The sequence below is a fragment of the Chinchilla lanigera genome, unplaced genomic scaffold (assembly GCF_000276665.1).
Source record: "Chinchilla lanigera isolate Chin_1 unplaced genomic scaffold, ChiLan1.0 scaffold00025, whole genome shotgun sequence".
Lineage (NCBI taxonomy): Eukaryota > Metazoa > Chordata > Mammalia > Rodentia > Chinchillidae > Chinchilla > Chinchilla lanigera.
The window spans coordinates 17,753,129-17,777,626 of NW_004955426.1; the positions used below are offsets into that span (position 1 = coordinate 17,753,129).

At 45.1% G+C, this 24,498-nt stretch overlaps 1 protein-coding gene and 1 long non-coding RNA gene across 3 annotated transcripts in view; one reads left to right on the top strand and one right to left on the bottom strand.

Moving 5' to 3' along the window:
• Positions 1 to 24,498, top strand: part of Pdzd2 (PDZ domain containing 2) — a 374,195-nt gene that overhangs the window by 152,407 nt on the left and 197,290 nt on the right. The window contains exon 1 of one of the 2 annotated variants that reach the window (XM_005386153.2): positions 12,371 to 13,201. The exons of the other annotated variant lie outside the window; for it this stretch is intronic. The gene's annotated coding sequence lies outside the window, so the exon portion shown is untranslated. Of the gene's footprint in view, positions 1 to 12,370; positions 13,202 to 24,498 lie in introns of those variants that run through there. 2 annotated transcript variants of the gene reach the window in all.
• Positions 7,932 to 12,339, bottom strand: LOC102021370. Its single transcript, XR_261199.2, has 4 exons — positions 11,521 to 12,339; positions 11,040 to 11,109; positions 9,863 to 9,920; positions 7,932 to 8,197 (listed from the first exon to the last, which is right to left on the bottom strand). It is a non-coding gene; the product is annotated as an uncharacterized LOC102021370 (long non-coding RNA).

A 24,498-nucleotide genomic window follows, 5' to 3' on the forward strand; every position in this document is an offset into this window, starting at 1 on the left:
GGTTAGTCATCATTCATAAATGGTTCTTGCAGATGGGGGACTGATTTATTGTATACTTAATAAGTAATGGAATGGACTTAGTTTATTCAGTGAGAAGGGCTAGCTGCTCCATATTTGTGAGGACACCACTGGAAAACTTTCAAAGTAGTGGGAGAGGGACCTGTAAAAGTCAGAGCCTGTATGAAATCTTGGTAAGATGGGGCAGTTGAATGAGCTGGGCCATACAGGAAGAAAAGAGCAGGGTAGGATATTTAGGGGGCTATGACTAGAATCGAGTCTTGATACAGAAAGAAATGGAGTCCCTTTGTATCTTGGAGCAACTAAATGTAAAAGCAGTACAGTAATTGGTGAAAAGATATTGTTTTCAGACATAGAGAATGCAGAGGAGTAGGGTGGGATGAGCACGAGGTCCTGGTGACAAGGAACTAGCAATAGGAAATCATTTTGGTATATAAGGAACGCTGTCATTCAGTGTGTACCAAAAAGCCCTTTACTGAGGCCACAGAGATGAGTACAGTAGTTCCTTCAAACCATGGTCTCCTGTTCTGAGTCAGCCATGGGTTGAACATATTAAATGGAAAATTCCAGAAACAATCTGAAAGTTTTAAATTGCATGCCAGTCTGAGTAGCATTGTTGCCAATAGGTGGACGATTCCTTTGTTCAATTCAAATGGAAATCACAAATTGGCAAAGCACAGCTCTGCTAGCAGTCCTTACGTCACCAGATGACACTGGATAATGCTAGATGCCAATGGTTGACACAGCCGGCTGCTGGTCAATGATACTGCCAGCCACCGCCATCTAATGCCAACTTGTACCAGACTGACTCTGCCAAGTGATGGTCTCTGATACTGATCTTCATTGGCTGCTGGTCTCTGGAGCTCATCGGAGCTAACCCCCTATCGCTTATTGCTCTTTCTTTTAAGATGATCACTCTGAGTAGATTTACAGGACCTTCAGAGTCCATACTACCCAAGAAATAAATCATGAGCAAATTTACAGGACCACCGACAAGCAAAGCAAATGCTTTAGTAAGACCTGTGCTGCAGCACGGGGGGAGGGAGGGTCAATACACTGGAGGAAGCCTTTCTGGACTATCCCAAGAAGTGGCTGGAGAATGCTGCTTATACAAGAGCTGCCAGCTTGCAATTGGTCCAAGTGAAAGTTCATGATTGGTTCAAATTCAGGCCTACTGATTGGTCAAACTACAGGCCTGTGATTGGTCCAAGTGGGTGCAGGGTTCCATGATAGCTGCAACTATGAAGGTGACAATTCAGTAAGGGGCAGGGCACCCAAGCTGTTTGACAGCTATCTCTTCTCAGGGTGGGACTGAAACCAGGGAATCTTCGGGAAGGCTATTTTCATTAGGGCTAATTGGGATTTACAGGTTTGGGGATGTTAATAATGGGGCCAAATCCCTCCCTTCCTGATCTTAGCCACACCAGGGTGCCCTACCCCTTCTTCAAAGAAGCAGCAACAGTATCTGAAGTGGTAGGAGCAGGGGAGAGGCACGATGGCTGACAGCCTGTTGGAGTAGGTTGCAAAATAACTAGGGAGGACACAAGGCAAGTAGTTCCAGTTCACTGGGGAGTGAGCAGGACGAGCAAAAGGAAGCAAGGGGGAGGGGCATGACAGCTGCTGGCTAAGCCACGCCCCCTCCACTGGCACAGGAGAAAGGCAAGAGTCAGGCGCTTCTTGTCTGTCTCAGCATAATAAAATCTCACACTGCCTTGCCCCATCCCTCCTGGTCCATAAATTATCCCTTTACAAAGTATATCTACCCTGCTCTTCTACCTGCCCATTAGTCACTAAGTGGCCAGATCAACTGTTTCAGTGTCACAGTGCTTATGCTCCAGTTGATTATTTTACTTAATAATGACCACAAAGTGCAAGAATAGTGAGGGCAATTCAATAATGCCAAAAAAGAGCCAGGAAATTCTTCCTTTAGGTGAAAAGGTGAAGGTGTTTGAATTAAAGAAAGAAAATATATTGCATGTTGAGGTTACTGAGCTCTACTATAAGAACAAATCTTCTATCCATGAAACTTGGAAGAAGGAAAAAGAAATGTGTGCTAGTTGTGCTGTCACATCACCAATTGTAAAAGTTATGGCCACACTGTGTAAGTACTTTATAAAAATAGAGAAGGCATTAAATTTCTGCATGTATTAGGAAAAAGTCTATATAATACAGAGCAATTCTTCCACTGTATCCCTGCCACAAGGGAAGCTTAGCCCAGGTGCCATCTTTTCTTGCTTAGATTCATATAACAGCTTCCTTGCCCCTCTCTCTGTCTCTGCCAGGTGGCTCCTGAGATACTCTCCTCTTTAAGGCCAGTGTGATCTTTCTAATATGAGAAACTATCCACCGCACTTTTCTGCTATAAGCCCTTCAAGAACAAAGCACAAGATACTGCCTGACTTATTCAAATTCGAAACCATGTTATGGTTTATATCTAAATGTCCCACCAAAGCCTCATGCATTCATAGGTGGGACTTTTGGGAGCTGACTGGATCATGGGTATGTGATACTCATCACTGAATTAGTCCATTGATGGGTTTACAGGTGAGTGTGAAGCCTAGTGGGAAGAGGTGGGGCACTGTGGGCAAGGCCTGGAAGTATATATATATACATATATCCCTTCTCTTCTCACGATCCCTTGCTGTTTCCTGCCTGCCATACCATGAATTGTTTCTCCTCTGCCATGTACCTCTGCTGTGCTGGAGCCAGCCAACTATGGACTGAAACCTCTACAAACTGTGAGCCAAAAAGCAACCTCCCCTCCTTTAAATTGTGGGTGTCAGGTATTTTGTCCCAGCAACAAGAAAGTAACTGAAATAGCCCTGCTCAGTTTTCCATTCTCCTTGCACTAGTCCCAGGCCAATCAAACTTGGAAGTGGCAGAGACTTTTGTAGTGCACAGAACATGACATCCTCTGTCTCAGCCATGCGCCTTGCCATTTCTACATCCCGGAATCTTCTCTCCAAGGATAAACTTACAGTCACTTCCTCTGGAAGCCTCTCCAAACATTTCCAGCCTAAGTAGGTGCCCCTAATGGACTTCTACTGGGTCCCTGGATTTAGCAGTTATTCCATAGTCATTGTAGATGCCATTGCTTCATTAGTGCCACCTCAGTCTCTTAGGCTTATACTACCAACCATGGTGCCTGGCTTAATAAACCATATTCTAAAATAAATTCCTGTGCTAAACTAGGCTTTTTTAGGAAGCAGGAAGAGACTTGCCCAGGTTATTTTAGGCCAGTGATGGCGAAACTTTTAGAGGTTTCAGTGATACAAACAGTCCCCTGCGGCATGCGTACCATAGTTTCTCCACCAGTGTTAGGCAATTGCAGTTTATCAAAAGGATCTCAGTAACTCAAAGAGCTTCAGGGAGAGGTGATTTATCAAGAAAGCCTTTACAGTAGGGGGGATTTTTGAGCAAAGCGTTGAAAGATGAATGGGTGTTTACCAAGAGACCAAGCCAGGGAAGGGGGCACTGTACACGTACGTGCCTGAGCCAGTTGGCTCAATACAGTTGTCAAATCCTTTTCCTCAGCATCAGAGGCCTGACTTTCAAGAAAAGTTAAGGACTATGTGTCTCCTGGCCCATAACTTCACCACCAGGGAATGAGTTACCATGAAAGCAAGTCCTTGACATGTGCCCTACGTACAACAGGTACTAGCAAGCAGGCACAGAAGTAACATCACAGTCTGCTTTTATAAACTTGGCAGTGTCTCCAATTACCCCTCCAGCAGGTTCTCTCTGAACCAGTTGCATCAGTATTCTGAAGGAAGGATCATCTGACTTTATCATCAGGTCTAGTGAATGAGTACTGCGTTAACTATACCCCTCTCCAGTGCTGAAGCCAACACTCAGAAGTGTCAGGGAGCTGACTCGCACCCATTCCCACAGCACAAGAGGCAATGGCAGAGGTGCCTGTACAAACCTTTCTAACAAACTTATCTTTAAAATACTTCATTACACAAATGAAAAAAAATATTTCTAGCTTGTATTTTGGTAACTACCAAACCTTCTGCTGTAGATATTGGGGCTTTTTGTTTATCTGAATTTAGTTTTGTTTTGTTTTGTTTTGTTTTGTTTTAGTTTTGGTTTTTAAGTCAGTCTTGCTACGTAGTTCAGACTGGCCTTGAACTCACTGTGTAGCCCAGCCTGGTCCCAAACTTACAGCAATCCTCCCACCTAACCCTTCTGAATGGTAAGACTACAGGCTTACCATGTCTGGCTTGCTGTAGATTTTGATAATGATATTTCAAGTGTTTGCTTCAGCTACAGAGTGTAAGTTTATGATAAATGTCCTCCAGACATTACCTCACAGCCTGGGTATAGTTGACACTACACAGTTGCCATCAAAATATTTTAAAATAAATTTCAAACAATATGAAGCATGAGTAGGTGAGACAGGAGGAGATTATGGCAGTGCAATATGGATACCTGTCTGTTACAGCGAGTGCACAGCTGCGGAGCCCTGCATAGGATGGCTAGATCTGATGTCAGAAGGATAGTATAAAAAAATGGTGGCCACTGGACCCATAGCCAGTGTCTTCTTTTCCTTGCAGTGACTCACTCTGTGTTCAGGGCATATTTTTTTTCCCATGCTTCTTTTCTTCAGAGCACTTCTTATTCTTTAGACACTTCTCTCTTCTCCCTCTTCTTTCCTAAATAAAAACCTCTTCTTAAACCTTTAATAAAGTAAAACCTCTAGGTTCTTCAGTTGTCCTGTCCAATTCTTCATTCAGGACAGCAAGGGTGTGAAAAGGAGTCCTGGGTAACCCAGTATCCAGTAACATTGGGACAATCCAGGCAAGGTGAGAGCTATCCAGCAAGGCTCATGAGTGAATTCACAGGTAACCTTTTTTAGTTGGTATGAGGTAAGCCCATGCAAGTAGATCTCGGTGAACTTGAATGTCAGAGATTCTTTTACATTAAGATCCATGTGAGTGACTTAATGTCTTTCTCCAATTGTACAGTTGGAACAGTAGCATCTGCCACATGGGTTGGGGGGAAAATTAAAAGCAATTATACAAAAGAGCTTAGCATGATGCCTGATAGGAAATGTCCAGTAAACATTAATCATGCCAGGTATGGTGACACATGCCCGTAACCCCAGATGCTCAGGAGGCTGAAGCAGGAGGATCACAAATTTGACATTGGCCTGGCAACTGAGTAAGACCTTATCTCAAAATTTTAAACAAAAGAGCGGGGGGTACTGGGGATGCCACTCAGTATGAATGAAGGCCCTAGGTTTGATCCCTAGTATGGAAAGAAAGAAAAAAAAACATGGCTCTTTTTACTGTCATTGTCATTGTTCATTGTTAATACGAGGGTAGTAAGGATTGTTTTCCCAGTGCCCAGCTCTGTACCAGGCTCATAATAGGCATGCATAAGTAATTTCAGGAATGAATTCATTTGGAAATCTATTTATGCTCATTCTTTCATCAAGTATGCATTGAGCACCTGGATCTGCTAAGACGGTGTTAGGCCCTGGCCATCAAAATAACACATACCCTCCCCCTTGCACACTGCAAGGGTAAGCAGATGGGTGAATGGGCAGTAAGGTTGCAGCTGGAGCACTGAGGAAGGCCCTGAATAGATTCCAGGGGAGAGTCAGGGTGAGGTCCCTGCAGGAGGTGATGTCTGAGTCCGGATGGTGGGTGGTTGGGCCTGAGAGGGTACCTGGAGTAGGAAGGACAGCCCTTGCCTCGGAGTGTTCAGAGGCCCCAGGTAAATGAGAATGTATGCTGTTCTGCACAGTTCTGAGCAAGTCATTTAACATCCCAGAGGTACTTAAAGATGACTGGAGGCTGCAGTTCAGTTTTAAATTTTCTCATATACAATTATGCTAAAACTACCCATATTTTTTGATTATATAAGATACAAATAGGCAAAGATGTCAAGCCTGGAGAAAAGGGATGGAACTAGCTCTCTCTCTCTCTCTCTGTCTCTGTCTCTCTCTCTTTCTCTCTCACTCTGCTTCTGGTTTGTGTTAATGTGCTTTACGTTCTGTCCAGAAATGGAAGTTTTTATTCTTAAGTTTCCCTTCTTACAACCTTTTTTACCAAATCTGTTGAAGTCTACAACTCACAGCTGCATGTTTTCTTCTCTTCCATTGCATTTTTCAATCGGCGGTCTCTGTGAGCGCTCATTGGATGAGCTGACCAGGAAGAGTGGGTGGTGGACAAGGGGCATGAGACTGAGCCAATCTGTCCATGATCTTCTGGCTCTTTCAGTGTATTAATCCTTCAGAGTGGGGTGAACATGAGCCGAGGAAGCATTTAGCAAAGTCACTATGGAAGTTAACAATAAGCAGGAGCTGACCTGTGTGCAAGTTCTCCTAGGGTCATTGTTGACATCCCTTTTGTGACTCTCAGGCTCCCAGTGTCAGACTGGGTTCAGTTCAGAATTCCTTTCTCAGGGCCTGGGTATTTGAAAGTTCAGGTTATAGGTTAAGTAACTCTCACTTAAACCCCTGCCATGTCAAGACCACACCTCAACGCAGGTGTGACCAGCAAAATATCTTATGATTCACACACAATATCTTAGGACTCATGCTGTTCATGCACAGGTTTACTCAGCAAGGATTTGCTGAGTTCTTACTAGGAATATTATACTGTAAGGAACAGGAAGAAGTGTGGACTTTTTTTTTTTTCTAGTACTGTAGATTGAACTCAAGGCTTTCACAAGGAGCTACATCCCCAGACAGGGTCTTGCTAAGTTGCTAAATTGCCCATGCTGGGCTAGAACATGCAATCCTCCTGCCTCCTCCTCCCAGATTTTAATAGATTTTTACAAGTTTATAGTACTGTTTCTTAGTGTCAGCGCTATTTACACTTTAAACTGGATACTCCCTTGTTGATAGGGACTGTTCTGGGCTTCGTAGGATATTTAGCTGTGTCTCAGGTCCCTACCCACTAGATGCCAGTAAGCACCCCTGCTTACAGTTATGACTACAAAAAATACCCTTGGGCATTGCCAAGTGTCCCTGATGCAGTGGGAGTCTCTGGTTGAGAATTATTAGCTTACAATATCAGGCATCTTCCTTGACACTTCATATATATTTTCTAATTTAGTCTTCCTTCTTTGAAAAGGCCTTAAGCAAGATGGTTTGAATATGAGAATAGGAAATACTACCTAGAGTCCTGTGGCTAGAACTGTGAGATTTGGACTTTAAACCCAGGTTTTGTTATTCTGCTATATCTCCAGACTGACAAGCGACATGGCTCTAACCCCAAAGCAACTTCAGAGCCGGTTGGAGAGATATGACATGAGCCTAATAAGTTACTCTGTGTTTATGGAAGAATAAGTTATCTGAGCACTCGGAAAGAGGTGACAGTGGGTTAGGGAAGTCAGGGAACCCAGCCTGCAGTGATCAGAACATCCTTTGCATGTTTGTGGGTAAACACCTTGACGGACAGTGAGTTTGTCCTGAGGAGTGGCTGGAGGTTTTGCATAGGGAGCATCATACTTCACTTTAAGAGAATCACTGATTCCAAATGGATTTTGTTTGAATTCCAGCTCCTCTACTTATTGGTTGTATGGCCATGAGCTCATGAAACTTTGTGGCCCAGTTTCATTGCCTGAAAAAAAGATGTTCCAAAGGTACCACAGTTCACCTTCCTGCCTTCATGGCAAGACTACAAGTTGGTATCTGTGGGTGGGAAGCCAGTCTGTGTTTCCATGAGCCTTTCCCAGGGTCCTAGTGCCAAATGGATCAGGCCCTTGTGGCTCTTGGGGTCACGGTATTGATGATACTTTCCCATCAGGGACTCAAAGGCGGAAAGAAGCAGCATGAATATCTGAAGAGACTTCTATTCACTCATCCATCCACTCAATCAACACGTACCAAAGACCCTTTTAATTTAGGGCATCATGCTTCCATTAACTACATCTGGAATGCCAATAAGTCATCAACTTGCTCATGTGTCAGCTGAAAGTTTATTGGGTGGAAATGTCACTGTTTAGTTTCAGAACAATCCAAGCTTACTTATGTGGATTGTGACAAAATCCTGAGGTTTCTTCTTGGACTTATTTATGTGGACTGTATCAAAATCCTGAGGTTTCTTCTCATGCTTTGTTTGGTATCACTGCCGGACTTTGTACTTACGGAGATCTGATGGCGTGATGTGGTTGGGGATCTTCTCCTGGGAATTTCCGCTTTCTTTCTCTCTCCAGCTTTTTATAGCTACATAAGGTTTAGATCTGTTAGCAAACACTCATATAATTATGCCCCTGTCTGTTTATAGACTCGGGATAAATTGTCTTAATGGGAAGATATCTGTCCTTTGGAGTCATTTGGATCAAGGCCTTTTATTTTTGTGTGGTGCATTTGCCTTTCTTGAAATCATTTTGATGTGTGTTTCACTTATGAATTGCCTGTAGCTGATAAACAACAGCATTCAATAAACCTCGTGAAGAATCTTGTCTTGATCTAAAAGTAGTTGACACTGGGAAAATATGTGACCCATCCATATGCTTTCTCACGGATACTAAATCAAAAGACATCGTTGGATTTTAAGACTCTTAAGGGACATCTGATAAGAGGCCCCGAGAAAGAGCTGACCAGAGAGTCCTGACCAGCAGGATGCAGGAGAATTTCAATTCAGCTCAGTTTGTCTCAGAAGTTTGTCTCAGTTTGTCTCTGAAGTTTGTCTCAGCATCACAGGCATAATGCATTGTTGTTCATTCATTCAATAATTACAGGACAACTATGACATAAAGGTTAGATTATAAATGAATGACAAGTTTTTTAATTAATAAAACAGAGGTAAGTCTTGTATGGATTCTTTAGCTTTGTAGGAAAGCACCAGGCACCCTCCCAAGTGAGAAAGGCAACTTCATCCTTCTCTTCCTGTGTTATACTGGGTAAAGAAAATTTCATTCCACAGGTGATTAAGTCTGTGGAAGCCTTGGTATTTAGTCAGTTTGGGCCAACAAACACAAATGTGTGTGCCCCCCACCCCCGCCATGTTTCCTTCTTCTAAATTGCTAAAAACACGTAATGACAGGAGGCAGTCTTGTGATAATTAAGCACACCCTTTTGAATCAGACTAAATGGGTTTGAACTGGGACTCCCAACATTGAGTAGCTATTACTTAAGCTCTTTGTGACTCAGTTTCTTTGTGTTAGAATAAAGCTAATAATTATTCCCACTTCATGGCACTACTGCAGAAAATAAACAAGATAGCCAGTCTACATAAAATAGATTAGGCACAGCGCCCAACATAATTATAGTGAGAGCTTAATAGTTCATAACTATTATTATTATCAACTAATATTTGTATACCATCACAAAAAGCAATGCTTCCTGTACATTGAAACAACATACACATGACAGTGTGTCTATGGAATATACTTACCATCTATTTCAGTATCTCAGGTTGAACATACTCTTAGAGATACTTATCCCAATAAAGACAAATACCTACCCCAATAAAGGGGGTTCATTAGATTCTCATAGCATCTTTTTTTTTTTTTTTTTGGTTTTTCTCCGGTACCGGGAACCGAACTCACGACCTTGCGCTTGCCAGGCAGGCGCTTTTGCTGCTGAGCTAAATCCCCAGCCCCTCTCATAGCATCTTGTTCATAAGTTAGGAAGCATAAGGGCTCAGGATCTGTGCTCTAATGTTTGTTGGAATAACTGAAGAACACTGTAGTTCTAGAAAAGAATGGAAGACATTCTTACATAGCTTCTGCCTAAAATGCAAGACTCATGTAAGATGCCATTCAATAAGTAAGGCTGCCCAGTGATATCAGATGAGATTTCTAATATCAAGTCAGTTACCATTAGGATGGGGAAGTCTTCTACAAATCAGACCCACATTTTAATATTGCAGTTTGAGCCTCTTACCTCTTCTGTCCTCGGCAGAGATGAAGAACAGCTGGTCGGTATCCTCTTTGTAATAACCCTTCAAATAAAAGACACTTAAGTTTGCCTTTATGCACTTTTTCACTCCAGACTAAACAACTGCAAGTCCTTCAACCTTCCCCCATAGCGTCTCTTTTCCGTCTTTTAATCATTTAGGTTCTCCTTTGGAACCTTTCCAGTGTCTTCACATCATCCTTTAAAATAAGGGGCCTCAAAAAAATAAATAAATAAATAAGTAAAATAAAATAAAGGACCTCAGGCCGAACATACCTCTTCCTAAGCATCTGTCTGCTAAAAAATTCTTTATCATAGTGTAGGAAACAGAGGTGCTTCCATTTCATGTCAAACCCCCAGCAATGTGAACACCCTGGTATTGTTTTGCCTGTTTCTCATCCAAAAGGCATGCAGACTCCTATTAAATGCATGATATGCTGTGATCTTCACCTTTTTGTTAGTTATTCTTGAATCTAGACAGTAAGCCCCATTTGTGCGTGTCCCGCTGATTATCATCCCCAGGGATACCTCTTTGTAATCAGCCATCATGCTGAACTCTAAACTGTCTTTAATGAACCATTTCCTTAATGTATTGAAGCTACTTTGGATTCCCAACATATCAGCAGTTCCCACTCAAATTCATGTTACTTGAAGACTTGGGGTGTACACAGTATTATTTAAACCAGACCCAGGATAAAATCGTAGAGCACATTTTAAGCACCCTTTGTTTACTAAGCCACTGATTTCTTTTCCAGTCAGCAGGGAAGGCTGGGTCGGGAAAAGACAGACCAGAGCCTATCTTTCTGGCCTGCTGATGAGAATGGCATATGCATTCAAAAGCTTTCCTGAAATTAAGATATTATGCAGATGTGGTCAAATCTTTAATTCTGAGCACACACATACCCTAAACTGATCTTAAGCCACAAAGACTGGGGAGGGGAGGAGCAGAATATTTATTGCATCATACTTAAAACTGTAGATATACTTTAAACAGCACTGATTTACGCATCATAAATTACCTATTGGATTGAAGGAAAGGAGACAGTTAGAAGCTTTAAAGCATTAGGAAACTGCCAGTGGAAAAAGCACTCCGGAAGAACAGAAACACTTCTGAAATTATTATTAGAAAATTATTCAATTTGAACTTAGCCCCCATAAAACTTACCAGGTACGGAGACGGCACATAAAAGAATGCTCATGAATCCAGTAGGACGTCCACCTCATTAGCAGAAGAGCTGGAAAAGGGAAAGGGGTAGGAACTAATATTCATTATAATATGTGCAAAGCACACTTTCTACTAGAGTTCTGATACACTTGGCTTTTTCTGAAATCAGCCTAACTTGCCTTGACCCAGGTATTGTGGCATTTTGAGAAGTGGCTTGCAAAGCTTCTCTCCCTGGGCACATGTAATTCCCTCGAACTGTATGAGGTGGTACTGGTTACAGCACTCAGACACCCTTGAGATAAACTTTGTGCTGGGCTTTTTCTTTGTTGTTTTGCTTTGGCGGGATTTTCCCCCTTCCAGTACTTCCAAAGGAGCAATGTCATAACCTTGCACTCCGGCCTGTTTCCGGTTTGCGCTAAGGCTGGCCTGAATGAAGCAACTGAGGATAATTCCGAGACTGGTAATTGTGATGATTAGTTACCAGGTGCTCTTGGGTTGCTCCTTGAGAGTGGGCAGTTTTCCAGCCTGGGCTTGACATGGGTTTGCCCCTCCTAGGCGCTAATGAACCATTCAAGCGGCAGTAATGGCACTGGGAATTGAAGCCTTCTTTAGCCTCCCTCATTATAATGAATTGCTTCGAATTCCATCAGGTCTGTCCCTTGCAAAGCCCATTTACTTTTAGGGCCTGCTGGATGCCTAGAACAAGAATGATCACTTGGAGACAGAGGGCTGGAATGAGACTGAGGCAAGACTCTGGTGCAGACCTGAAGGAAGGGAGAGGGTGTGCGTGTCCGTGCAGGCCTTGGCAGGCAGGCACAGGGCTGCAGCGAGTCTGTTTCTTCTGAGATTCGTGCCATTTAACCTCGGGAACTCTCCGCACCTCTAGCCCAGCTCTCCCTAGGACCCTAAACTTGGAGTCCTCCCAAAGCCAGGTGAAGATGAATTCGGAGCAGAAGTTCCTTAATGGTTTGAGGTTTGGCAGAGCTATGCTTCTACTTTTCAACAAGTGTTAGGAGTGGGAAAATGGAATAAAATACCGTCGAAGTTTTGAAAAGCAATGAAACCATGTGGGGTGGCTCCTGTCTCTCTACAGCCCGCCCCTCTCCTTTAAAAAAAAGCAAACACTCCTTTCCTGTCTTGTTTGTATTCCCATTACTTTCAGGCAGGAAGCTCTCAGTGGGTGTGATGTAAACAGCTGGGCCTCGCGGGTCCGGCTTCCTCATCAGTTCGCAGCTGGAATGGCTGGGCAGCCCCAGCCCGCGAAGGCCTGGACTAGGACTTGTTGACTGAACCCCGAAGAAGGTGGGCGGGGCAGGCGAGCGCGGGAGAAGGTATAAAGGAAATGCTTGAATGATGCAGTCACCGGCGATTGTAATTCAGGGTGGTAAATTCGGTTGCTCCAGCAGAAAGAATCAAAGGGAAAATGTATGGAAAGTTCCCTGACATCCCGCCTCACCTGATAGCTGTGATTTTAGCTGCCCCCCCCCCAAGAGCCCAGGCGTCTGCTGATTATGAAACCAAGCGATTAGGAAGTGAATGACGTTAGGGCGGTGGGGTTTCCAGCGAGAACTCTGGAGCAGGGTGAGGGATCTCGGGCACCTCACGGGCAGGGCGTTTCCTCCTTCAGTTCTGCTCCCAGTTTACCGCAGGAAGCTCCCGAGCACTTGATGTAAACAGAGGCGTCTGAATGAGAACCCCCAAACTGCCGGCGATCCTCCCCGGGGCGGTTTCCTTTTCCCTGGGAGAGGAGGGAGTGACCGGGAAGGGACTCTGGAATGCTGTGGAGTTTTGACAAGTGAGCCCGCGAGTGACGAGCCGCGTTAGGATTACGTTACAGTCTTTTCATAACCTCGGCAACCCGGGCCTGAGCGGGGCGGGGGGCTCCCACAGAGCTGGAGCCCACGGAGCCGCGCGCTCGGCGAGTCCGGCGGGGCCCGCGCAGGGCGGGGGACAGCGGGTGCGGGAGGGGGTGCCGTCCCGGGGCAGCCGGCCCTGCCCGCCCCGCGGCCGCCAGCAGGTGACCGGGCTAATGACCGGCCCCCGGGGTGGCTGAACCCGGCCCGAGCGGATTACCCGGAGAGCAGCTGCTCCTGACCCAGGCTCCAAGAAAGCCAGGCGAGGAGTCGGAGAGGAAGCCTCCGAAGGTGACTTCGAAACTGGAGGTAGGAAGCTCCCTGGCAGGCAGAAAGAAAGCTCAGGCTTCCCGGCCCGATCCAGGTGGGGTGCACTTCGCAGCCGGGTGCACACAGGTGGGGGGCACGACCGCAGCCTCCGCAAGCGTCTGCGGCACTCTTCGCGCAGGTTGCTGGGGGGTTGGCCTGGGGATGTGCACGTTTGGAGACGGTTTGCGTTCCTCGGGAGCAGTGATCTGCAGCTGGCTTGTCAATGTCTGGACGGAAGGAGGCGCCCGGTGTGTGCGCGCAGGGCAGGGCCGGGGAGGGAGCGCACAAGGACAAGGCGGGGGCCTCCGGCGCCGCGCCGCGGTTCTCGGGGACGCCTTTTGTGACAGCCGCCGATTCAGCGCACGGAGGGCTAGGCAGGGGTCAGCAAACCGGGCGCCCGCCCCACTAGCCTCATCCCTTGCTTTTCCTTGTGATCAGCAGCCCAGCAAATCTGGGGCAGAGAAAGCTGTGTTCTCTACTTAGGGAACTGTGTTTATGATCCCGAAGGAGAACCCAGTCTCCTCTGGGGACAGAGCTTTACCCCAAACTACTGAACAATCCGCTTGTGCAACAGCCCCACCACTGATTCACAAAATGTTTTCATTAGAGCGTCCACAAATCAAAAGGCTTTTGACGATGAAAGCTATTTGGAAAGAGACTGGCATTTTCTATCATGGAGTCCCTGTCCACCAGGGAGTTTATAGATGCTAGCAGTGACATTAAGTCAGTTTTGCTCATGAGGTGGAAGGAAAGAAGGAGGGAACCTCAGCTGTCATTCTGGGAACCACTTCTTGGAGGAAAGGTTCTGTGAATATGAACAATAAATGTGTTTTCATAAAAGTAGGTCAAGCTGAGTTTGCTGTAAGGGGGATAGCATAAACTCTAGATAGTATAGAAGTATCTTTAAATACACAAAATATAGTATTATAGTTGTTCTTGCAACTCTAAATGCACACTGCAGATAAACTGAGAAACAGAATTAAAATGCAAGGCCTTCAGGATCTCCAGTCAAACCTACTGGCCCTGGGGGCAGCTGTGGGACCCAGCTGACAGTGGAAGCAGTGAGAAAGGACACCTGTGCCAGATCTGTAGAAAGAGGGGCCACAATCACAGGACACTGAATAGGCCACGGGGGAAGTGACAGAGAAACCCATGTGCGCTCTGGATCTGAGATTTGCTCAGCGTGTTCACCTTTGCGCTCTGAGCCTGCATTGCTGGGTAGACACAGATATCCAACCTCCCCATCGTGTAGTCAGTGGAGGCACCAGAGCAGCAGAGTTACTAAACACTGCTCTTCTGTTTGCCCTCTTGCTTCCATGACTGCCCAGTACCACGCCTGCCTTCCTCTAAGCCTCCGTTCCCGCGGCCATCTCCAAGCTCCGGGCAGGTCACACTTTGGAATTGTTTCCATGAAAGAATTCTATTGTAGCCTGTCTCCTGGGATCACAAGGCGTCTTCTCCTCTGTGCCCCCCGGTGCCTGGCCCTGCCTTCATCCTGTGTTCTGCAGCACCTGCCCTCCAAAGAGCGGGCACTAAGAGAGGGGACTCTGCGTGGGAATCTTTCTGATACTTGCTTTTCATGCTGGAATTCAGTTCCTAGCCTGAGCTTCCCTTCTCGTCCTCTTTATCAAAAGTACAAATATATATATCATATATATTATAAATACACAAATATATATATATATCAAATATTTCCATAAGGCTTGTAACTAAAGAATATCACAAACCTCAACTCCTGTGTCCCAAAGACAGCCACTTCCAACTCTTTGTCCTTCTGAATGGCAAGTGCACCCTGACCTCCGGTTCATCTCTGACTTTGACCTTTGTTCTCAGGTGGATTTGCCTCGCTGGATGGAGGCTGGCTGCTCGGCCACCATCGCGAGATGTCCTTTTGCTATCCTAGGGATTTATTTCACCTCTTTCCCATGTGGCAGCCCCAGTGTTCTAAACCCCTTGTCTTCCTGTTTATGTTCTCCTTCTGGTAAAACACAGCTTCCAGGTGTTCTTGACAAGACATACAAGGGAGGTAAGTGTTTTAGATCCCCCAAGGCTGGCACAGTTCAAGTGGGGTATAAACTCTGTGAGGAGTCCCTTTCCCTTTGAATGTGGGAAGCACTGTTTTTCTAGGTTTCAATATTGCTCTTCAAATTTCAGATGTCCTTCTAATTCCTGGTGCTTTTGAGTCCATTTCCCCCTCTGAAGGCTTTTGGAATTTCTTCCTTGTCTCTTGTAATCTCTCTTTCCATCCATTTTACAAGGCTTCCTATGGGCTTTCTCATCCTGGAAACTGCCTTTCAATTCTAGATAGTTTTCTGGTGTGGTTGTGTCTTTCTTTGGAGGTTTTGTTGTTGTTGTTGTTTATTTGTTTTTAAGAGAAGGTCTCACCAAGTTCCCTAAGCTGGCCTCAAACTCACAATCCTCCTGCCTCAGCCTCCAGAGTAGCTGGGACTACAATCATGTAGTTCTAGAGTTTTTAAAATATAAATGATCTCCTCCCTTCTTGTAGAACACCTACTACCTGGAGGGAGCCTCTCAGGACTTGACTAAAGCTCTATCTTATTTTTTCTATCTCCTTTAAAAACAATTCTACTTCCTGGGAAATTCTTCATTTTTTTTCCTTCCAATCCATATATTCCATTTCTATGTCTGCAGTCAAATTTCTAATTCCCAGAAGCTCCTCAAAAATCTGAAATTGTCTTATAACCTCCTGTTATTGTTTCACAGATGAAAAGCTTCTCAATTCTGCAGACTGCATTCCAACTTCTTTGAAGTTTTTCTCTCCTCCCTGCATTGTTTCTGTTTCCTCTCATTTCCTCTAAGTTTTGTTTGTTTTGTTTTGTAATATCTTACATGGAAAAGGCTTTCCTCACATGTCTGATGATCCGTGATGATTCACTGAAATGCTAATCGGAAGATCTGTCCAGATGGGATTTACGGCCAGAGGTAGCTACTTCTTCCCAAGAAGCAGCCCCAGGACATGACTCAGAATCCAGAACGTGCACACGGTAAACTTTTCATGCGCACTTACAGAGTGACTGAATGGCATTTGATCTTCATCTTTGTGGAGCTAGGAAGTAGTGATTAATAAAAGCTCTGCAGGCGACTTAAACCTGAGGCTGGTGCTGCCGCTCTTGTGAGATAAGCTGCAGGTGGTTTCGTCCAGGATTTCCCACATTAGGAGGACATCTTTCCTCTCTGGGGAAACAGCGCAGGTGAGGAGAAATCTGGAGAGAGAATTAGTTGAATATGGCATTCCGGGAGACAGATGGGAGCATGACCAGGAGTCTAACCTTTGGTTTGGAGGCTTTCTCTGACCCCTATTTTTGGGAGTCTTTTGACTCCCTTCACTCAGCTCTGCATGCCTGGTGTCTCCTAGTTCAGGGTTGCTCTGATTCAGGAAAGAAGCACATTGCAGAATGGAGACCCTCAGCCGGGATCTAGCACTGAGACAGGTTAGGTGGTCTGATGGCTTCGTACGCAGACCTTTAGGGAGCCTCCGACTTTTGAGGGATCTCCTGCCCTTTCACTGTACAGTGCTCCCAATTCCAGGCTCTCTTTGGAGTTCTGGGCACGAATCCCAGCCTGCTGCCGAGGCTTTCCGGAGGCAGCGCTCAGCTTCAGCTTTCTCTCATCTGCAAAGTCAGTTACTACTACTGTAGTTTGTGTACTTTCAGGTTCCAAAATTTTATTGCAATCATTGTTACTCCTGTCACCTGGTATGGAGGATTGAGCCCAGCCATTTTTATTTTGAGAAGGGCTTTCACTGACTTGACCATCCTGGCCTCTAACTTGTGATCTTCTTGCCTCAGCTTCCCAAGTAGCTGAGATTAGAGGTGTGAGCTGCCTATAATCCCCACCTTGCCCTAAACTTTTACAAAACCTTATACTCCCTTTACAGTCCATCATGTTTATTGGCAAGTGACCTTCTTCCTGATGTGCCCAGCTTTGCCTTGGAACCCTCCTGTTCTTCCTCCTGCATTTATACCATGCTGCTATAGGTACCCACTTGCAACAGACATATAAAAACCATCTGGTACTTTTTTTTCTCAGCTATAGTACTTAAAGTTGCCTCTAGGCTCTGAACAGAGTGGTTACTGGGCATTTGTGTTGACGTGTTCAAGTCTTCTCTTTCGGGTCACTATGCTGCTGTTCATGTCTGGAGTGTCAGGGAGAGAGCATTTCTGAATGTTTGATGCTACAACTCAGGAAAGTCCCAACTACAAGGATAGCTGTGTAGCACATTAACTTTCCTCTCTTGGTCCTCCCCAGCAGATCCCAGAGTGGTAGATCCACTTGTGGGCTTGGAAACAATGTTCCCTGAGATGATTAGCCCATTCCATTTGTGTCATCTCCAGGGCACACCCAGTGACAAGTGTAGGAGAGAGCCCGCAGTCCAATCCAAGCAGTGAGATCTGAAGACAGATCTGCTGTGGAGCCTGTAGAGAAGGTTTGCTCATGCCTACGAAAGACACAAAGTAGGCCACCCCGTCACTTCCTCTGCGTCTTGTCTGGGACTTCTACCGGCATTGTGCCTCCAGGTTTAGGATGCAGACAACATGCAAGAGACAGCAGGTGGCAGAGCCCCAGAAAAGCACAGCCTGAACCCCGCACTTCCTCCTCGCTTCCTGTCTCCTGAGGTGGTTAATTTCCTCCTTGTTGAAATCCTTTTGACTCAGGCTTAGGTATCATTTGCTGCCAAATTGATACAGGTGGAGATTGATTTATGTGTCGCCTCACTATATCTCCATAAAGAGTTAAGACCATGAGCTCACTCAGATTTGTGCAGCCTGAACTCTCATTTGATTCTGATTCTGATTCCAAGTAGGATTCCTCTCTACAGGGCTGTTTTCTAGGCAGATGAAAGTAATTTTATTCTTTCTTCCAACTTCAAAGGTAGGGATATCTACTGAGTCATGGGGTGGAAGGGAGGGAGGCTCTGCTTTGGAGATTACTGGCTGATCCGAGTGTGAGCACATTCTGGGCTATCACAGAAATAAACTGTTTTTAAATGACACAGCAATGAAGAAACCTCATGTACTCCAGTCTGTGAGGAGCCAAGCACTAGTTCTGACTCACTGCCGCCTGCAAACTTAGTATTGTTTCTCTGTCTTCCACCTTTTGTCTTTGTGCATCCAAGTCTTTGGGAAGCTTTGAAGATGAAATACATTTCGGAAGTGCACAGTGGTGTCAGGAAGACCAGAATACAGGAGAAAGTGTTCTGCTGATCCTTTGTTTTCCAGTTTGACTCAAGTGTCAGTGATGTACTTCTTATTTTTATGAATGAAAGGCCCATCTGAACTGTTCCATTCCTGCCTGATGGGACATTAGCCTGCAGGGAAGCCTTTAATTGCACTTAGCATTATACCCTGACTTTCCTGTTTGTATCTGTGTCTCTTACTAAACCAAGACTTTAAAGACAGTACTTCATATTGTAATATAGCTAAGATTTACTGAACACTTACTACCTGTGAGTTATAAGCATCATGTCTGAGCTTATTCTATAAGGATCCGATAAAGAAGGTGTTATTAAGGGAAGTTGCTCAAGGTTGTCCAGCTTTTCGGTGGTAGAGCAGAGATGCAAATGTCAGCAGTCTGGTTCCAGAGCCCATTCTGTCCTCATAACATGTGCACATTACACTGTATCGTCCATCACTGTACCCTAACCACCCTTACTCCATCTTCGGTATGCAATAGGGATTCAGGCATTGCTGTGAATGAATACCCAACAGGATTTTTCATGTTATTAGAGACTCATTAATTTTATTGAGTGTATTCCCCACAGAGCTGAAGGGCCATAATTTGTGCAACTGTTCCTCCAGAATTGAATTTATAAGTACTATGGGCTACAACATCTAAGTCTGAGACTGTGCTGAGAAACCTCGAACGTGCGGTCGCTAGCTAGGAGGTGACCATGAGGCTTTTTTTCTCCCTTTTCTTCTCGTCCCTCGTGTTATTCTCTACCCTGCAACCCCCAGAGTTAGCAGAGTTCCTAATCTTCATCCCAGTTCCACATTCCCATTGCCATCAGTGGAACCCTGCACAAAAGCACACGGCATTTTGGAGACACTAATAGTTCTGGAACTTTTTCCAGGGGTCCCTGGTAAAGGTTAAGTGTTAGTTGGCAGAGAATTGCCATTTGAAATGCAGATCCCTGAGCTGTTGCCTGCCAAGTGCCGCCTTCCAGGTGGTTTCTCAGAACATGTCTTATTACACTTTCCAATCCAGAGACAATATATCTGCCTCTTTCATTCGTTATTTCAGACTTTTGGCTGACCTCTGAGATTCTTGTTTTAATTGCCCACTGATATGGAAAAATGCATTAGTGTGCAAACTTCGGAGTTTGTTTTATCTTTGGAAATTGGGGGGCTTGGAGGGATAAAAGAAAACTTATGAGACAGTTTCGTCTGGTTAGACTGTCTTAACAGTTTCACTCTTTGGCCCTTTGTAAACAAATATACCGTACCTTATACGATATACACATTCTCATTCTCATTTTTATAAATATCTGAGATAGGCTAGAAGACCCTAATTCTTCCATTTAGGTTAACTGAATGGCAGAGCCCTTTTGCAGAACAAGTAATCACTTTTGAAAAGTCAAAAATACGTTGGTCCCAAATACATCTCAAATGTATGTGCATGTGCGGGTCCTTGTTCCCCCGTCTCCCGGTTCCTTCTCTGCCCTCCTCTGTACCAAGCGTCAGATTCCCTTGCCTTCTATTCCTTGTTGGCTTCAACTAACTGGAGGCACTGGCAGGGAATCAGAAGGTGAGAGGAGAGTCTTGAGGTACAATGTTTAAATACCCCTCGACACACAGGCACACACTCTGTCCTCCCAACCTTGCGGAGGCTCTGACAATGACGATGTGTTCAAACTCCTCGGGAGTAGCTCACCTCCACAGCTCCGGCTCCTGCACAGTCTAGTAATGCTGCCACTTTCCCTTTCCATTCAGATCTAGCCATTGCTCCCTGGGTGTGGAACCCTGTGTGACGCCTGCCTCTACCTCTGTAACAGTCCCTGCATAGCACTCTTCAGTTCTGAGTGTGCCTTGGGATTCCTGGAGGACCCTGACTGACAGAGCCCATGGCCATCTTTTTCTCACTTGTAGGTTCATTATCAAGTCTGGCCCTTAGGTGCCACTTACACTTACTTTACCGCATCTGAATTGGACTGAGGTCACGTCTCAGAGTGTCATCTTAGTCTTGTATCTATTCCATCTTTTCTATCAGACTCCTACTCTCTCGTTGGGGTGAAGGGTAAGGAGAACTCTGCTGCCCTTTTCCTGCAATGTCTAGTACACTGACACTGAGGTCATAACAATTTGTAACCATTGACATGGAATATGCATAGGAGTTCCGGGAGGTATGTGGGTATCATGTATTAGTGACGGTTGGGGAATTTTCATAAGCTTCATTTGTATCCTTATCGGAGTTGGTTCGTTCGTTTATGCAGTGAACAATTACCAGGTGCCAGGGAGAGGCACCACACTGTGCTCATGTTTGTTCAGGGCCAGGGCTCTCTAAAAGGACTGAAATACTAGAAGCTTCAAACTGGAAGAAACCTCAGAGTACATTTAATCGAGTTTCATTCTTTCAAGGTGAAGCCAACCAAGGCTGAGCGGTTGAGAGCTTTGCCTGGAGCACATTTAGTAGATGGTAAGGATGATAGCAGAACTGGCTGTTGTGTCTCCTCCTATGGTCCTTTCCCCTTCTTCTGGCCACAGTGCCTGGTCATCTCCTAGTTGCTTTCTGGTGCAACTGAGCTCCACCAGGTATCCTTTAAGAAGCCCCTCTGCTGCCCCTTATTGCTTCCCTCTGTGCTGCAAATGCAAACCAGACAGTCATGCTCTGAGCTCATAAAAGGGCCTAATGGGATGCAGACGGTGGATTCCAACCCAGGCTCCAGTGTTAGCCCCACATGGAGACAGCTGGGGGAACATTCAGACCAACCCACAGCCGCTCTTGGACGTGCCTCACCACCAACTTAAAACTTGGAGCAACATTTTATGTGGGTGTATGAGGTGCTGGGGTTGGGTTGGTCGAGTTACATACAGACTCTGAGGTTATGGGAGCCAGAGGCGCTGCACTCATCGGCAGGAGATGTGGCCTCCTTGAGGCCGGGCCTGGGCTGTGGGCTGTATCTTTTTCTGGGGTATTTGCTGCCACATGCAGATCAGGACAGCACTTGAATGATGGTTGTCATGGGTCTATTTAGCACAAGGACCAGAGCCTAAAGTGCTCTCTACATTCCAAAAACCTCTGGCTCCACCAAGTTCACGGCTTAAAGTTGGTTTACAAAGGATGGGAAGAAGCCTTTCCTAAATGAAGAAAAACAAGCAAATTAGACTGCCAGAGAGCAACCTTGTTCTCCACGCAGTAAGATAAACGCCTGTAGTTAGTGTTCCACGCTGTGTGCTCCAGTCTTTCCCATGTGATGAACGTGAATCCTGATGAATCCTTACCCCGTACCCGGAAGGTTTAGGTTCTGCAAGCTCAGGGAAAGGTGAGAAGATCTGTAGTCTTTACTGAGTCCCTGTTATTTGCCAGGCTTTGTGCTGGGCCTTTAGCTAAAGGATCGTATGCTCAGGTAGCTCCTCAATTTGTACATCTGGACCCCAGGCTCAGCAGCACGGACACACACAGGTAGGGTATGGCCATATGTCCTATACTCGGCCCTAACTCCATAAACGGTGTCACTGAAGGAATGATGTTCCAAGCCCAGCTGTCGCACATGACTTTGAGGAAAGTTAGCATCCCTACCTTGGTTTTCCCAACTGTAAAATGAGGGTAGGTTTTTTGCTCTCTCATAAGGTTGTGGTAAGGATAAAACAAGGCACTAAACAAAGTGCTCAAAACTGAGCCTGTGCGTAAGCATTAGCCACTTGGGCTGGGCTTGGTGCTTTTCCTTTTTCTGCTGTTCTTTGTCACTTTGGAGCCAACTATCAAGGTCTCTGAATCAGTTTCTTCATTCATGACATGAGGCTTGTGTTAAAGATCGGTTTTATTAGTGGAGAAAATCCCCAGCAGAATGAAACAGATTTCCATCTTTCATGTCAGAACTTTCAAACTTCCAAGTGTGTTTGGTCTGTATGTTGCTTTAGGACATAATCCATTTATGCCTATCAGGGAATCTGATTGTCTTCTTACCCTGCTGGAGCCTTTTCTGTCTCTAGCTGTCTCAGTCTATCTTCTGTTGCTATAACAGAATGCCCAAGATAGGGTAATTTATAAAGAACAATGGTTTACTTGAGCTGTAGTTCTAGAGAGTGTAAAAACCAAGATCATTGAATGAGGGCTTTATGCCACTTTGGGAAAGTGGACAGGCAAGTGGGTATGTGTAAGAGAAAATATGAGGTGGGCTTGCTTTATAACAACCTTGTGCTGACTAATCACGGTTACCACAGCAAGAACTCACAGGAGAAAGGTATTATAATCCACTCATGAGGGCTCTATCGCCAAGACCCGAACTCCTACCACTAGCACCATCTCCCCTTACTGCTGCACGTGAGTTTCCATGGAGACAAACCATGTGCAAACCATAACAGTAGTGCTCCTCAGGTCTTACCACATAGGTTTCCTCTCCTTTGTGATTCACTCTCCCTCTGGACGTATGTTTGTCATCATTATCAATCTCTTTTTTTTTTCTTCTTCCTCTTCCTCTCTGAACAGAGATTTGTTGACTACCTTGAGAATTATTTACAGCTTGTAGTATGATCTATTATTCCTTTCCACTTCAGTCAGTGACATAGGCAGTAGGCTAGGCTCCAGTGAACTCCTGAAGGTATTTAGGCCCTTCTTCAGAACAATCTAGAAAATTCTCTGTTTCCTTTATATACAGTTCTCCGTGGCTCATGTTGCTGTTGGCATTGCTTACTAGCAGTGCTAGAGCTGAGCTCAGATTCTTTACTCCTGATGACCCTGAGTGGGCACCTGAGGGCAAAGAAAGACTGGGTCTAATCCCCTCAGAAAGGGGAAGAGAGGGTTCATGGCCACACATCTGCCAGGGAGTCTGCCCTCAGCGGATATTCTCCTGCCAACCTCAAAAGCATCAGACCGTTCCACAAAAATGATTTTTAAAATGAAAAAGAAGAAAATGACTCCTTGCCAGCTCAAGTGGCAGTACCCATCTGCCCAGTGAAAGAGGTACCTTTTTCATGATCCTCTCTAAGCAACATTTTGGATTCCTCTGGAGTCTCCCAGATCTACCCTGAGAGAATCCACATAGGATTTCGTGCCATGTTGCCATGGCTGCTTGCTGAGGAAACAAGGTAGGTGAAAGGAAATGTGGGAAATGAAGTATACAGCTTACCACATATGCCCACATAGAAGGTAGGGTACTCCCCAACAAAAAAGCTACCAGAAGAAGCCAGTTGTACTGCCACATGCATATAATGCCACCACGCTGGGAGGCTGAGGCAGGAGGATCTCAGTTTCCAGCCCAGCCTGGGAAAACTTAGCAAAACCCTGCCTCAAAAATAAAATAATAATAATAATGATAATGATAATGATAATAAGCTGAGGATGTGGCTCAGTGCAAAGGCCCTGGGTTCAGTCCTTGGTACCGAAGAAAAATTAAAAAGTTATCAGCAAAAATGAGAGAATCGCTTTTTATCTAAGTCTACAAATTCTCTCACACTGAGGGAAGGGCTTACACTTACTTTATTTTTAACATCAAAGTACTATTTAGGGAGCACACATTTGTCTGAAGCGACCTTGGTCAGTGCTGCTTTGGATGCTCATGGAGGTCATCTAAGGGAATCTTTTTGTTTTTGTTTTTTGTTTTCTTTTTTTTGTTTTCTAGTACCGGGAATCGAACTCATGACCTTATACTTGCCAGGCAGGCGCTGTGCTGCTGAGCTAAATCCCCAGCCCCTAGGAAATCACATTTTAAAAAGGGAGGAGACAGCTAAAAATCTAGAAATATTGTAGCACCTCTGAATTTATTGTAACAAGGATTAGATTTCTTTGTAAATAAGACTTTTTTTTTTTTTTTTTTTTTTTTTGTCTTTTTGAGACAGGGTCTCACTATGCAGTTCAGGCTGGCCTTGAGCTCACTTTGTAGCCCAGGCTGGCCTCGAACTCGCAATGATCCTCCTGCCTCAGCCTCCCGAGTGCTGGGATTACAGGTGTGCGCCACCATGCCCAGTTGTAAACAAGACTTTTAAAGATCATTTTCAAATGAAACAAGTTAAAAACCTTAATCACATATCTTAGGTCAAAGTGAAAAGGAAGGTTCTTGGATGTTCTGGGAAACTCAAAATGAAGCTGTAATCACAGGACTAGGTGTAAAGATGCCGACA